The sequence below is a fragment of the Tasmannia lanceolata genome, unplaced genomic scaffold (assembly GCF_043159265.1).
Source record: "Tasmannia lanceolata isolate RefF3 unplaced genomic scaffold, GAP_Taslan_0.1 ptg000002l, whole genome shotgun sequence".
Classification (NCBI taxonomy): Eukaryota; Viridiplantae; Streptophyta; class Magnoliopsida; order Canellales; family Winteraceae; genus Tasmannia; species Tasmannia lanceolata.
The window spans coordinates 27656483-27670155 of NW_027518679.1; the positions used below are offsets into that span (position 1 = coordinate 27656483).

Sequence of the window (13673 nt, forward strand, 5' to 3'; positions counted from 1 at the left end):
CATTTCCCTTCTAAAATAAGCCTTTTGATATCCTCCCAGAGTTTCTGCAGGGAGAGAGACCTTATCAGAAACCAAATTACCATAAAAAATCTTACCCTCAAATATAGGTAGACCCCTGCTCCCCTTATTTTATGGGCTTAAAATATATACTTCAAACTTGCATCGGAAAATTCCTAAACTTGGGCAAGTTTAACCCATAGAGGCTAGAAAATACCGGCTCCAACTAGCAAAAAAGTAAACCTAATTTGTGTTTTTTACTCTTAAACAAGCATCTCAAGGCAATATAAGAGCCCTTGAACAAGCATGATCTTGCCAGCATCAAGCAAAGATCTTTCTCTCATTTTACTCTTCCTTTCATAGACTGAGCTACATTATATGATAACACCTATCACTCTCCAATGGTAAGAGAAAATGGCTTGATATAGCCATTATTTTTGGTAAGAAAAAGCCCTTATCAGGTCTGAGATGAGTTCAGGGATTTCAGACCTTGGATAAAAGAAAGACAGCAAAAGGATCTGTATACAAATATGTCAGCTCTGTATGTTATTTTGATTCATTAGGCAGTGGAGATACAGTAAGCAAAAACCATACCTTTTATACTTCTACTTGGATATCGGTCTATGGGTCTCCTGAAACTACAAACTAAGACAAAACCGCGGCCATCATCACTGCTGGATGTTTTCTAATTGATGCACAGATAATTCTGATCCCACTGAGAATTTCACTTCAGAACAATTTAAAAAGCAATCCTCCATGGGTTGCGAAGAACGGAGCGAACACCAATGACTCCACTGCCATGAACTTAATCAAGATGTTGAGGGATGGCCCAGAAGTGTCCTTCAGCGGATCGCCAATTGTATCACCTATCACAGCAGCCTTGTGTGGGTCTGATCCCTTTGGACCCAATGACCTTGCATGTTCTGAAGCACCAGCCTGGAAATAGACCATATTCAAAATCAGAGATCAATGTACAAAATTAAGAACATGAATTTCATATAGAGCTATAGTAACTTTCGAAATGGTGTACTTGACAGAGAACTGTGAAGGATTTTATGGACTAGCGTAGCACATGTTTTGGCTTTTGTAAAAACTGGATTGTAGAGAATGATTATAGTAAAGAGCAATCAAACAATCTTAGTTTTACAATCTTGGTTTCGATCACACAATCTTAGTTTTACAAACTGAACCAAAAACCTTTCATAGCACATGTTTTGGCTCTTGTAAAAACTGGATTGTAAAGAATATTTGATAACAATCAAGAGTAATCAAACAATCTTAGTTTTACAATCTTGGTTTCAATTAGACCTGGCAAACGGGCGGGCCGGGCCGGATTTGACCCGGCCCGTACGGGTCCGGGTCAAAGTGACCCGGAAAATTCTACGGGTCATTGACATTGGACCCGCACCCGGCCCGTACGGGCCGGGTCGACCCGCGGGTCACCCGGATTTTTGACGTATTTTTTAAGAATTTTTTTTTTATTTAGGGATTTGCTAGCCACCTTCTCCTGGGCTATTTTTCGGCTTGTAGCCCCTCCTTTGCTGCAAAGATTGGGTGAAGTACGGTGTGGGTCAAAGGTGGCTAGCAATAAAGAGAATAAAGAGAAGTAATCATTAAGGATTTTTGAAAGATTCTCAGAATTTGTAAGTTTGAAATGAAAAATTACCGCAAAAAGGTCAAAAGTAAAAAAATTACAAAAATTACATATAAAATATGACAATTACTGAGAAAACTACGGAAAAAAGTAAAACAATATGAAAATTATAAGAAAAAAACCGTCTTTTGCACTTTTCCACGGGCACCCGCAGGCATCCGCAGGTCCACCCGACCCGGCCCACTTTTGACGGGCCGGGTGGACCCGCGGGTCAATTTCTAACGGGTCACCAATAGGTGACCCGGACCCGTAAATTTACGGGCGGGCCGGGTGGACCCGCGGGTCCGGGTCACTTTTTGCCAGGTCTAGTTTCAATCACGCAATCTTAGTTTTACAAAGTGAACCAAAAACCTTGAAATGGTAACATGAATCTGGTCTGTGCAATAGAAACCTGACTGGCTTCTCATAACCAAGGTTTTAAATTTCGGTTTCGGAATACGTTTCGGTCCTCATCGAAACTGAAATTTCGGTCGAGTACTCGGTTGGTGGGTCTGAGTACTTGTTGATGCGGTCATAACTCAGTAGAGTCAAAAGGAGTTTCGATTTACTTTATAGTGCAAAACACGGACTCCGACAAGAACACAGCCAGGTAAAAGCGAATCAACTCAGGAGAGCCCACGATAATGTGTGGAAGAAGGAAAAGCAAAAAAAAAAAACGCCTCAAATTATAGTCCAATTGATGATTTTATGGATATATATGCATAGCCTCAATTTTAATCACTATATGATATGCATAGCATAAATCTCATCCTCTGTAACTATCAAGGCTGGTAAGTCCATCGGTCCACATAGTTATCCATTTACCAGGTAATCGACTCGGGGGAGTTTGGAAGGTCTGATTTAGCAGATGACTTATACAAGATGGTAGGACAGAAAAAAAATGTCCTCCCATAATTTCTGTAATAAGACCTAATAAAAAATAGTGCAAAGAAAGTAGAGCGAAAAACCTGCACGCCAGAGACAAGTGACCCAGCAAGAACCCCTGCTAAAGTTTCAACCCCAAAGAAGGTTCCAGTAATCAGTGGTGTGAGCATAACCAGTGCACCAGGAGGAATCATCTCCTTCAATGAAGCATCAGTAGATATCTTGACGCATGTTGCGTAATCAGGTTTTGTTCTTCCTTCCAATAGTCCCTCGATCGTGTTGAACTGTCAACGAACTTCTTCCACCATCTTTAGAGCTGCGCTGCCAACACTCTTCCTGTCGACGAACTTCTTCCACCATCTTTAGAGCTGCGCTGCCAACACTCTTCATCGTCATGGCGGAAAACCAGTATGGAAGCATTGCACCCACAAACAAACCAATGAAAACCTTAGGATTTAAGACATCAACAGCCATAATTCCAGCTCTGCTCGCAGAGGCGCCAAATAAAGCAAGAGAAACAAGAGCAGCCGATCCAATTGCAAAACCCTGCCGATCAAATCAGAAGATGTCAATAATCTCAAACTGAGAATAATAAGTACAAAATTTTGCAATCCAAACAAATAGATGAAAATAAGAAGAAACTGGAGTGTAATGACCTCATCTGTATGGGATACTGTAAATTCATACTGTGTACAATATTATTGTATATAAATTTGATGGTATTTGTATCTGTATGTATCTAGAGGAATGCGAAACTTAGGGGCAGACTTGCAAATATCAGCTGAAAGGGAGCCCCCATTGGGTGCACGTCACCAAAGTGCATTTAATATTTTTCGACTTTTACATTTTCACAGCTGTTATTAATGCACTTTGGTGACGTGCACCCAGTGGGAGCACCCTTTCAGCTGATATTTGCAAGGGTGTCCTTGAGTTTAGCATCCCTCATGTGCCTATATATAGGTACTAAATTAGCAATTAAGAAATGCAATATGAAAATGCCAAATGCATTGACCTCACCTGTATAGGATACTGTATATTCATATTGTATACAATAATATTGTACACCATATGTAGCAGTGCAACTTGGGAATTCAGATTGAGATTCTACCTTAAAACCGGTCGAGGTTCGGGTTGATTCCTATTCATTTTTTGGATAAGGGCTCAACACCTCAACCCGACCCAACCCAAGTTGCAGCCCTAACAGTATGAATATCCACATGTGAGGCCATTACACGGAGAAAGTTGTTAAAGTATAAAAGATTAAATAATGCCATCTCCAACAGCCTGAGCTTTCGGAGTAATTGGTTGTTTCACATGGTATTGAGAGCAAAGGTAATGAGTTCGAAACTGCTTGATATTAAAAATCCACATGTAATGGCAAACCAAAAATAGGGGTCACATATGCCACATGTAGGCCAACCCTGAAAAAGAGGGGTCACACGTAAGGGGGAGTCTTAAAATATAAAAGATTAAATAATATCATCACCAACAGCTTAAGCTTTTGGAGTAATTGGTTGTTTCACAAAAGTAAACTTACCTTTCCAATTGAGGCAGTGGTGTTCCCAGCTGCATCGAGAGCATCGGTTCTCTCACGGATATGGTGACTCTTCCCAGCCATCTCTGCAATTCCACCAGCATTGTCGCTTATAGGTCCATAGGCATCAATTGCAAGCCCAGTTGCAATTGTGCTTAGCATTCCTAGAGCCGCCACCGCAACGCCATACATGCCAGCTAAGCTGACACTCACATAAATAGCTACGGCAATGGAGAATATCGGAATTATGACAGACTTATATCCCAGAGCCAGTCCAAAAATCACATTCGTTGCCGCACCCGTCCTGCAAGAATCAGCCACATCCTGCACTGGACTACAAGATTCGTAAAATTTAAATTAACAAATCATATCGATTATCCCTGATGGGGGGACTATATGACACAACTGTGAAAGAAAGAGATGATAAATTCTAAATTCACAATAATAGTTTCAGGAAGAGCAGGGGATCACCTATAAGCATTGCTAGTATAATATTCAGTAGTGTACCCAATAAAAAGCCCAGCCCACAAGCCGATTGAAACACAGAAAAAAAGGAACCTGCAAAACAGAAAAAAGAGCATATTTTTAATAGCAAAACATATAGGTCATTAGGTGTAAAACAACCAATTACTCCAAAAGCTTGAGCTGTTAGAGTTGGTGTTATTTAATCATTTATACTCCAACACTCCCCCTCGTGTGGGCCTTCTTCTTTTTTCGGTTGGCCATACATGCGGCACATGTGGCCCCTCTTTTGGGTTGAGTTGTTGGGTTTTGAACCTAGGACCTGCTATGTGACAATTGCTCTTCACATGGTAACAGAGCAATTGCCTCACGGCAAGTCCTGCATTAAAAACCCAACAATTCCTTGATATTAAAAATTCATGAGCCACGCGTGAGTAGGAGTGTTGGAGTATAAAAGTTTAAATAACACCAACTGTAAAAGCTTAAGCTTTTGGAGTAATTGGTTATTTCACGATAGGGACTGAAACCGAGGTGGAAAACACAAACAGAAGCATACCAATTTTTTACGAGCTTTTCAGTACCAAAGTTAAAGAGAGTAAATTCGGGTGGCAGAGCAACATAGGTGACAATAGCATCCCCAATGGTCATAAGGATAGTGGAGATGAGAAGCTGTCGATTCAACGAGGGTTCAATCTGACTTACACCCTTGATCTCAAAGAGATCAGTAGCAAAAAGTGTGGTGATCAGGCACACAATGATTCCCGCCGAGCTTATAAGCGGAGGATACATCATTGCAGAGAAGTCATGGTATATGGCAATGGAGGAAATAGATGCAATAAACAGTGCCGCACAAGTAGATTCGGCATAAGACCCAAATAAATCGGAACTCATCCCAGCAATATCTCTCATGTTATCACCTACATTATCTGCAATAACCTGGAAAAATGTAGAAATAGTAAGGTGTGGAACAACCAAATCCTCCAAAAGCTTAAGCCGTTAGAGTTGGTGTTATTTAATCATTTATACTTCAACACTCCCCCTCACGTGTGGCCCCTCTTTTTTCAGTTGGCAGTTCACGTGGCACATGTGTCCCCTTTTTGGTTGGCAGTACACATGGATTTTTAATATCAAGGAGTTGTTGGGTTTTGACCCGGGGCCTGTCATGAGGCAAATAGCTATGATACCATCTGAAACAACCAAATACTCCAAAAGCTTAAGATGTTACAGTTGGTGTTATTTAATCATTTATACTTCACATAAGGAAAGTTATATCACGTTGTGGGGAAAGAAACAATGGGAAACCATGAGAGTTCCAATGAAACAGTAAATACACATTACAAACCCATCCGATAATCATTTGGAGCACAAAAAAAGATAATATTTCGGATTTCATAAAATTTCCACAAACATTTCTAAAATTTCAGTTGAAATCTTTAAATTCCGGTGGAAATTTTAAAAATTTTGGTTGAAATCTTTAACATTTCGGAGGAAATTTAGTAGCTAAGGGTGAAAAATGAAATTCTGGTTGAAATTCCGAAATTTCAGGGAAATTTCGACAAATCCTGTAAAAATCCGATTCATTGCGAATTTCATATATTTCAACTGAAATTTTAGATTTCGGCTGAAATTTAAAACTATGATAATAAAGAAGAAATGACATAATAAGCAAATGGAAATGGAAATAGGTAAGTGCATGAGTTACTTAACTTACTGCGGGGTTTTGTGGATCATCTTCGGGAATATTTCTCTCAACTTTTCCAACAAGATCAGCACCAACATCCGCAGCTTTAGTGTATATGCCTCCTCCAACTCTTCCAAAGAGTGCCATTGAAGAGCCTCCAAGGCCATAACCAGTAATAGATTCAAAAAGGCCCACCCAGTCATCTTTATAGTACAATCTTAAGAGATTGATAGTAATATACAGAACAAGCAAAGCATTGGAAGCCAGAAGGAAGCCCATCACAGTGCCAGACCTAAAAGCTATAATGAACGCCTTTCCAACACCCTTTCTTGCTTCCAAAGTTGTTCTTGCATTTGCATATGTTGCAATCTTTTTTTTTTTTGAAATGGCAATAATAATATATAGCAAATTAAGGAGGCCGAGATGGACCACCCATATCTACAATAGGAAGCAAGAAAGAAACAGGAACAAAGAAAAAAAACAAAATACAGAGAAAACCCCTTTTCAGGGAGGAAGGTGGTCGAACCACAGAATAGAACCACCGGAGACACCACGCTTAGCTAGCGCATCCGCCTTATCATTTGCCGATCTTCTAATATGTTGAAAGCAGATAGCGGACCCCGCAGTTAAGTCCTCAATCTCATCAAAAATGGAAAGAAATCTCCACGGAGGAGCCACCCCACCTTTCAGCCAACGAATCACATTTAACGAATCTCCCTCAACAATGGTCTGATCCATCAACCTTCTATCAATATTCAAAATGCCAAAATGTGCCGCCCTCACTTCCGCATCTGAGGAATCAGACACACCAATAGAGCCGTAGTATGCCCACATAACATCCCCCTTATCATTGTGACAAACCCCTCCCACTCCTGCCGGACCCGGATTGCCGGAACTCGCACCATCGAAATTAACCTTATACATGTTTTGAGCAGGGGGCTTCCACCTATGCAAAATAAGATCTCTGCGCTCAACACTAAAGCACACCTCCCGCCAACCTTCCCAAAGATCAAAAGCCGATACAAACCGAAAGGATGGGAGGCATCTCACCCAAGATATAACCAAGGTGATGATCTTCAAGTAAATCCAATGAGGATTCATGGCTTTCCCCTCAAAGACTCTAGAGTTCCTCTCCTTCCATATAGACCGCCACGTAGCAAGTAAACAAAAATTCCACAAGGTTTTTCCTTTTTCCTTCCAAGGAACCCCTCCCCATTGGTGCAATAGTGACGGAATAGATTTTGGAAAAACCCAACAAATCCCAAATCTCATGAAGATGAATTGCCATATGAGCCTAGTGAACGAACAATGCATAAACAAGTGATCCACAGATTCCCCATCATGCAGACATAGTGGGCAATGATCAATAAACCACATACCACGGTTTCTCAGAAAATTAATACATATGTTGCAATCTTCATACCAAGAAAACCCGAGAGAACAGAGGTCAGTGCACCGAGCAGGAATGCAATGGTAGTAAATATGGCATTTGCGAGGGCTGGTTTACATAGTTTCTCCTTATCATAAGTGCAAGGTTCACTCTCAGTGCTGAAACCCTTTACTGAACCAAGGAAGAGAAAGATAATCGCACCAAATGTGACCGTGAAAATGCTGAGATACTTGTATTCAGTTAACAGAAAGGAAGTTGCCCCTGAGAACATTATATCAATCAAACTGAGATTAATAAATGTTAAAGTATAAAAGATAAATAACGCCTTTCTCCAATAGCTTAAGCTTTTGGAGAAGTTGGTAAGTTAACATGGTATCAGAGCCAAAGGTCTTGAGTTCAAACCTCCTGGATAGCAAAAATCCTCATGCGATGGTCGGCCCAAAGTGGGATCACATGTGCCACGTGTTTGCCAAGTGGGCCACACGTGCGGGGGAGTTTTAAAGTATAAAAGATAAATAATGCCTTTCTCCAATAGCTTAGCTTATGGAGAAGTTGGTAAGTTAACAATAAAGATCACATGAAAGTCAAGAAACTTAAAAAAGAATCTTTAGCTTTATCATAACTAATGAGTTGATAACAGTAATAAGAAACCCAATTTCATAGAACAGTAAGGAGCTATTTGGATACGCGGATTTTAGAATCCGGGATTTCTTCAAAATTGTCGCTAAGAGACAAGAGAAGAAGCGGACCAGCCGTTGTTTTTGACTTCTCGCCCTTCTTTATGACAGCAAGAGAGTAGCAGATCCTCCCATATTTCCAGGTTTTAGAAATCTCAGGATGCAGGAGAGATTTTTAAAACCTGAATTTCTCACTTAAAATCCAAGAAACATTGTCAGGACAGCATACAACTACTTGATCATGAACCCTCTTTTGCACTGTTTTCAAACTAAAAACCTGGATTCTAAAATCCGCGTATCCAAACGGCCCCTAAAGATACATCAACTGTGACCAAGATGATCCATATATCCATGCATTATGTAATTGCATAAATACAACAAGAATAGAGTAAGAACTAAGAAGTGTATGTTTATTGTATGTGTATCATATAACGGCTAGATAAGAAGTGCCAGTTCACACTAGATTAATGCATAATCATTTGGTGTCATAGTCATTGGTTCTAATTATATTCATCAAATTTATCAAATTCAAACAACTGGTAAACAAATTTCGTAAGACACTGGGACCTGTTTGTAAAACATGTAGGCTTCTTCTAGCATATATTGGATTGGTAGATAGACCACTGTTTTCAAAAAGCATTGACTTGTCTTAATCATTTCATTCCAATCTTATCTTATCACTTACATATCAACATGTATTACATAAATATAGCATATAATTAATTGAAATTTCAAGATAATGTAAAAAAATACAGTAAACCCTCCATAAAATTATATTACCTCAAGTTATATCCTCGACAAAGTTATGTGATTTTCTAGTCTCAACGTTGGCCAAAAACTCATCACTATTTAATAAGATATTTGATAAACCATTTCTTGGAACTAGATTCGAAAATTTCAAATATTTGAAGAGATGAGAATCCAAAAGGGAAAAATGCAACTACATAGTCAGGATGAACACCCAGAGAAAGAAACAGTAACAACATTAACAACTCAAGAAAACAGAGAAGTTTGAGCGCTAACATGACCAATTATATATTTTAAATGCTTCCAAAGAAGAACATCTACTTGTTAAGCAGACATACTGAATAAAGATCATGACATGACCATTTAATAAAAATAAAATAAGAATTAAATCACTGATTTATTAACCGTTCCAATGAAGATGACGTGATCACGGTGGAATATAAACTAAAGTAACCTACAGTACGCATTCGCTCCCCTTTTAACGTGATTTGACGTCAAAAAGCGTTAATGAGGGGAGCGAATGCGTACTGCAGGGGGAGTGAAAATATCATCGCCCTAAAAAAAACCCCATAAATCATGTAAAAAAGATGCATACAACTCTAAAACAAAATTCAACTGTCCTCGACTGTATTTGCAAAAAAATGGGGAGAGGGAAAGAGGTGTGTGAGTGTTTCCAACGAAGATGATGATGTGGTCAGGGTGGAATATAAACTAAACCTTCAAAAGACCCATGAATCAAGTAAAAATGATGCATAAAATTCTAAAACAAAAATCAACTGTCCTCGACTGTATTTGCTAAAAAAAAAAAAAGAAGGAAAAATTGGGGAGAGGGAAAGAGAGAGCGAGCGAGTGTGGGAAGTCTTCCATGCTCAAAAATCCCAAGAATGCAATTTTGTGCTTTATAAATCTAGAGGGCATAGCAACAAATTATAAAAAAAAAGCAAAAATTAATGAATTTAATAATAATAATAATAATAAAGTGCCAAAACAAGTAAATCATCGACAGTCAAGCAAAAAAAAACAAGTAAATCACCTACCAAAAAAAAAAAAAAAAAAAAAAGTAAATCATCGACAGTCAAGCAAAAAATCACCATCCTTTTTCTGATTTTGTGGGTAAAAGATGCACATATATCCATTAGGCCATTAACTACCAATATATATATATATATATATATATATATATATATATATATATATATATATATATATATATATATATATATATATCCATTAGGCCATGATGTTCTGTTTTTTAATATAGAAAACATTATCATTCTCCATAATATAGGGGAAAGGGGAAAGCAAAAAATGAAACAGAAAATAAGATCGGATCAAAATTCAAATTATTTTTAATCTACCTATTTAAATAAAAGTCTAAAAATGAAAAACAAATAAATTTACACAAGTAATCCAACAATCATGTTGGACAAAAAATAAACAGTAAAAACCCCTAAAACCATTAAAATCACACTCTCAAATAATAGTAGTAAAAATTGTTGTAATGATATCATTTCAAAAAAAAAAAATGTTGAAATAATAGTAATAATCACCAAAAAAATCAAATAACACTAATCCAACCACTAATGCCAGGAACATGCACTAATCTCATACATAACAATAAAACCCAAGAATAAAAGAACTAAGAACCCACAATAAATTCACATCTCAACAGAAATAAAAAAATCATAGAAAGGAAGAGAAAGAAAAACACTGACTAACTGATATAGAATTCTGAATCTCAGCACATTTGACAACAACTTCATGACTGTCAACATGCTCCTCCTCATCCTCTATCAACTTATCTTTATACCCATTGTTCAAAACCACATCCTTTATCATTTGACACACTAACAAATGAAACCATTAACCATTGCACCAAAGCAAACCCAATCCCAATTAGTGAAGCCAAAACTATCAGAACGTGTGTGAGGGTCTCCCCCATCAACCCCATCTCTCCAAACCACCTTCTTACCAAAAACCCACTTCAAAAACTGAGAGGCTTTTTAAGACACTCTTCCTCTTAGATTTTAGTCCAAATTTGAGTAACGGTTGGTGGTCTCATCAATGTCGACTAAATTTTTTTGTGTATATCTGCTTTAAAATGATTTTATTTTATTAATTTTTCTTCTTCTTTTGCTATGGCAGTCACTGTGATTTGTATGAGTGTTGGACATATTTTTAAACTACTAGATTTTAACTGACCCTGGTAGACCCAAAACCTACCAAACTAAATTTCTATCTAACAGTTCAACTACAATTACCTTTGTTATGCTTAGATTTGAATATTTGATTGGTACTATATGAGAAATTCTTTAGAAAAAGAAGATTATTGAATGATAGACATATATATCTGCCCCTTTTTACCTGGGACAGCCCCCTCTTGTGTAAAAGAGTAGTCATAACTCATAAATACAATAGAGGGTGCTGTTCCAATTTTAAAAAAAAGGGGTGAATATATTTGTATATTTGTAGGTCCCACCTATAGCATGTGTGGAAGTTGGAATTTTGGCTCTTTTGAAGCCACCAGAAATCTAAGGGCTATCGTTTTGGACGGTGGTGATGCTATGTGGCAGCTTTATCATTGAATGTTACATGCAGAGGTTATGACTCACAAGTCACAACAAGAGTCACTTTATGGATGTCTCTATTTCATTTTGTATGAACAAATGTGGAAGTCAAATCAATGAGACTCTGATGAAGATGTGCACACCTTGTCAAACATGTGGCATGACAGGGATTTTGAGAACTGATTTTGATTAAAAATCCGATTATTTGACTCAACATTGAGTCCAATAATCGGTTTTGAACTCAAAATCCAAAACAAAAGGCCTAAGAGAAGTTGGCCTCGAGGCTAGTTGATAAGTCTTAAAAAGTCATCAGCTACTAATTAAAATAATAAACGAAGTGAGGAATGCTATTACAAAGTAGCAAAACCATGGAGGAGAGATATCTTTTCCCTAAACTGAAGGGCGCCCTTCCAGGGTGAAAGGGCGCCCCCATTGGCTGCCAGGGGCCATTTTGCATTTAATGCACTTTGACTTTCAGCCATTATAAATGCATATATGCTCCTTGCAACCAATGGGGGCGCCTTTTCACCCCATTTCTACAAGCGTCCTTCAGTTTAGAATACCTCTATTTTAAAAAATAGAACTATTTTTACTCTTAGAATCATCCTCTTGCTAAAAGAGGTAGAAGGGCATTTTTGTCATTTGAAAAATCAGAAGACACAAAAAATAGGAAGGTGATATATCGGACCCTTTTTTTAACTTCGGACAGCCACCTGTGGTGTATCTATGACTGTAGAGGGATTTATTTACTTCGGAAGGATTTAACGTCCCTGATTGCCATGGACACTGGATTTGGCTGTCCCATGTAAAAAGAGGGGCGAATTTTATCATTTCCCAAGAAATATCCATTTATGTTGGAAAAGGATATTTCAGTAAAGGGCGATGATAAATTCACCCCAGGATAATTCGCACCCTTTATGCAAATGTGAATTCACATTACAGGGGTGCGAATTATCCTACAGGGGGCAAATTTATCATCGCCATTTAGTAAATTCCAAAGTAATATATAATACTTCACATGCCACATGAGGTGTGTTTTTAAAATTTCCCAAAATTGAGAGGCATTCTGGATACTCAAAAATTGAATATATATATATATATTACTTAATGGTATTTATTTGATGTGTTTACTAAAACGAGCTGAACCTAAACCCAACCAAGCTCGAGCCTGGCTCGGCTCGGCTAATTAAAAGCTCGGCTCGGGTTCGTTTGTTTACTAAACGAGCCGAGCTCGAGCTTTGTTGAATTTTGGCGAGCCGAAAAAAAGCTCGTCACGAACACAAGCCGAGCCTCAAACTAAGCGAGCCGAGCATGTACATATTTTTGGAGGACCAAACTACTTATGCCCAGCCAGAAATAAAAGACAGCCATTGTTAAGCTCCATCTAGGTTGTGATTCTAACTGAAAGTTTTACTTTTAACATGTTGATCTGGCCCATCTTACAAAATCCATGCTAATGCTTGTGGTATTGACCATTCTCACTCTCTAAGGCAGAGTAAGGCAAGGAATGTAAGCGATGTTGCTGTAATACAAATACCTTGGATGTGAAAAGTGAGAATTTGGAAGCACCAAGGCGTTGATATGTGAAAAAAAAGATGAAGGATTTTACATAGTGATTAGATTAAACCAATCTGGTCCTAGCATAAATCTGAAAGACTTAAATTTGTAGAAACCCCCATAAATTTGGGCAAATGGATAAAGTATCCCAATTGCCTTAAGTTGGCCTTAACATCCTACACATACTCTTAAATTTCATGAAAGTGATCGCATGACTTCTCTATAATGATGCACAAAAGACTCTTCTCCTCCATTAGAGAACATCGAAGACCAAGTAAAAAATTCTGTTCAGGCATTCCATCAAACAGTTGCCGTGCTTGGTAGAAACAACATGCATTTGAATACAGCAGATACCAATTTGAAAACTGGAGACAACAATCTGGGTTTGATTTTGACATCCTGACTTCAAAGATTTCAAGTAAAAGAGATGATAGGAAATTCAGACTTTAAGAATATAAAAAGCTAAAACTTTCTACATAGTAGTTTTATAAAATTTTAGATATATGCACAAAATAAACCAGTTTACTAATGCAAATCTATAGC

General features: G+C 38.0%; 1 pseudogene across 1 annotated transcript; it reads right to left on the bottom strand.

Moving 5' to 3' along the window:
- Positions 1 to 389: 389 nt before the first annotated feature.
- LOC143851729 (pyrophosphate-energized vacuolar membrane proton pump 1-like) lies at positions 390 to 11126 on the bottom strand (annotated as a pseudogene). The gene is made up of 9 exons (XR_013236493.1): positions 10722 to 11126; positions 7600 to 7843; positions 6223 to 6553; positions 5068 to 5447; positions 4521 to 4607; positions 4053 to 4383; positions 2845 to 3061; positions 2599 to 2810; positions 390 to 933 (listed from the first exon to the last, which is right to left on the bottom strand). The product of XR_013236493.1 is annotated as a pyrophosphate-energized vacuolar membrane proton pump 1-like (transcript).
- Positions 11127 to 13673: the final 2547 nt, after the last annotated feature.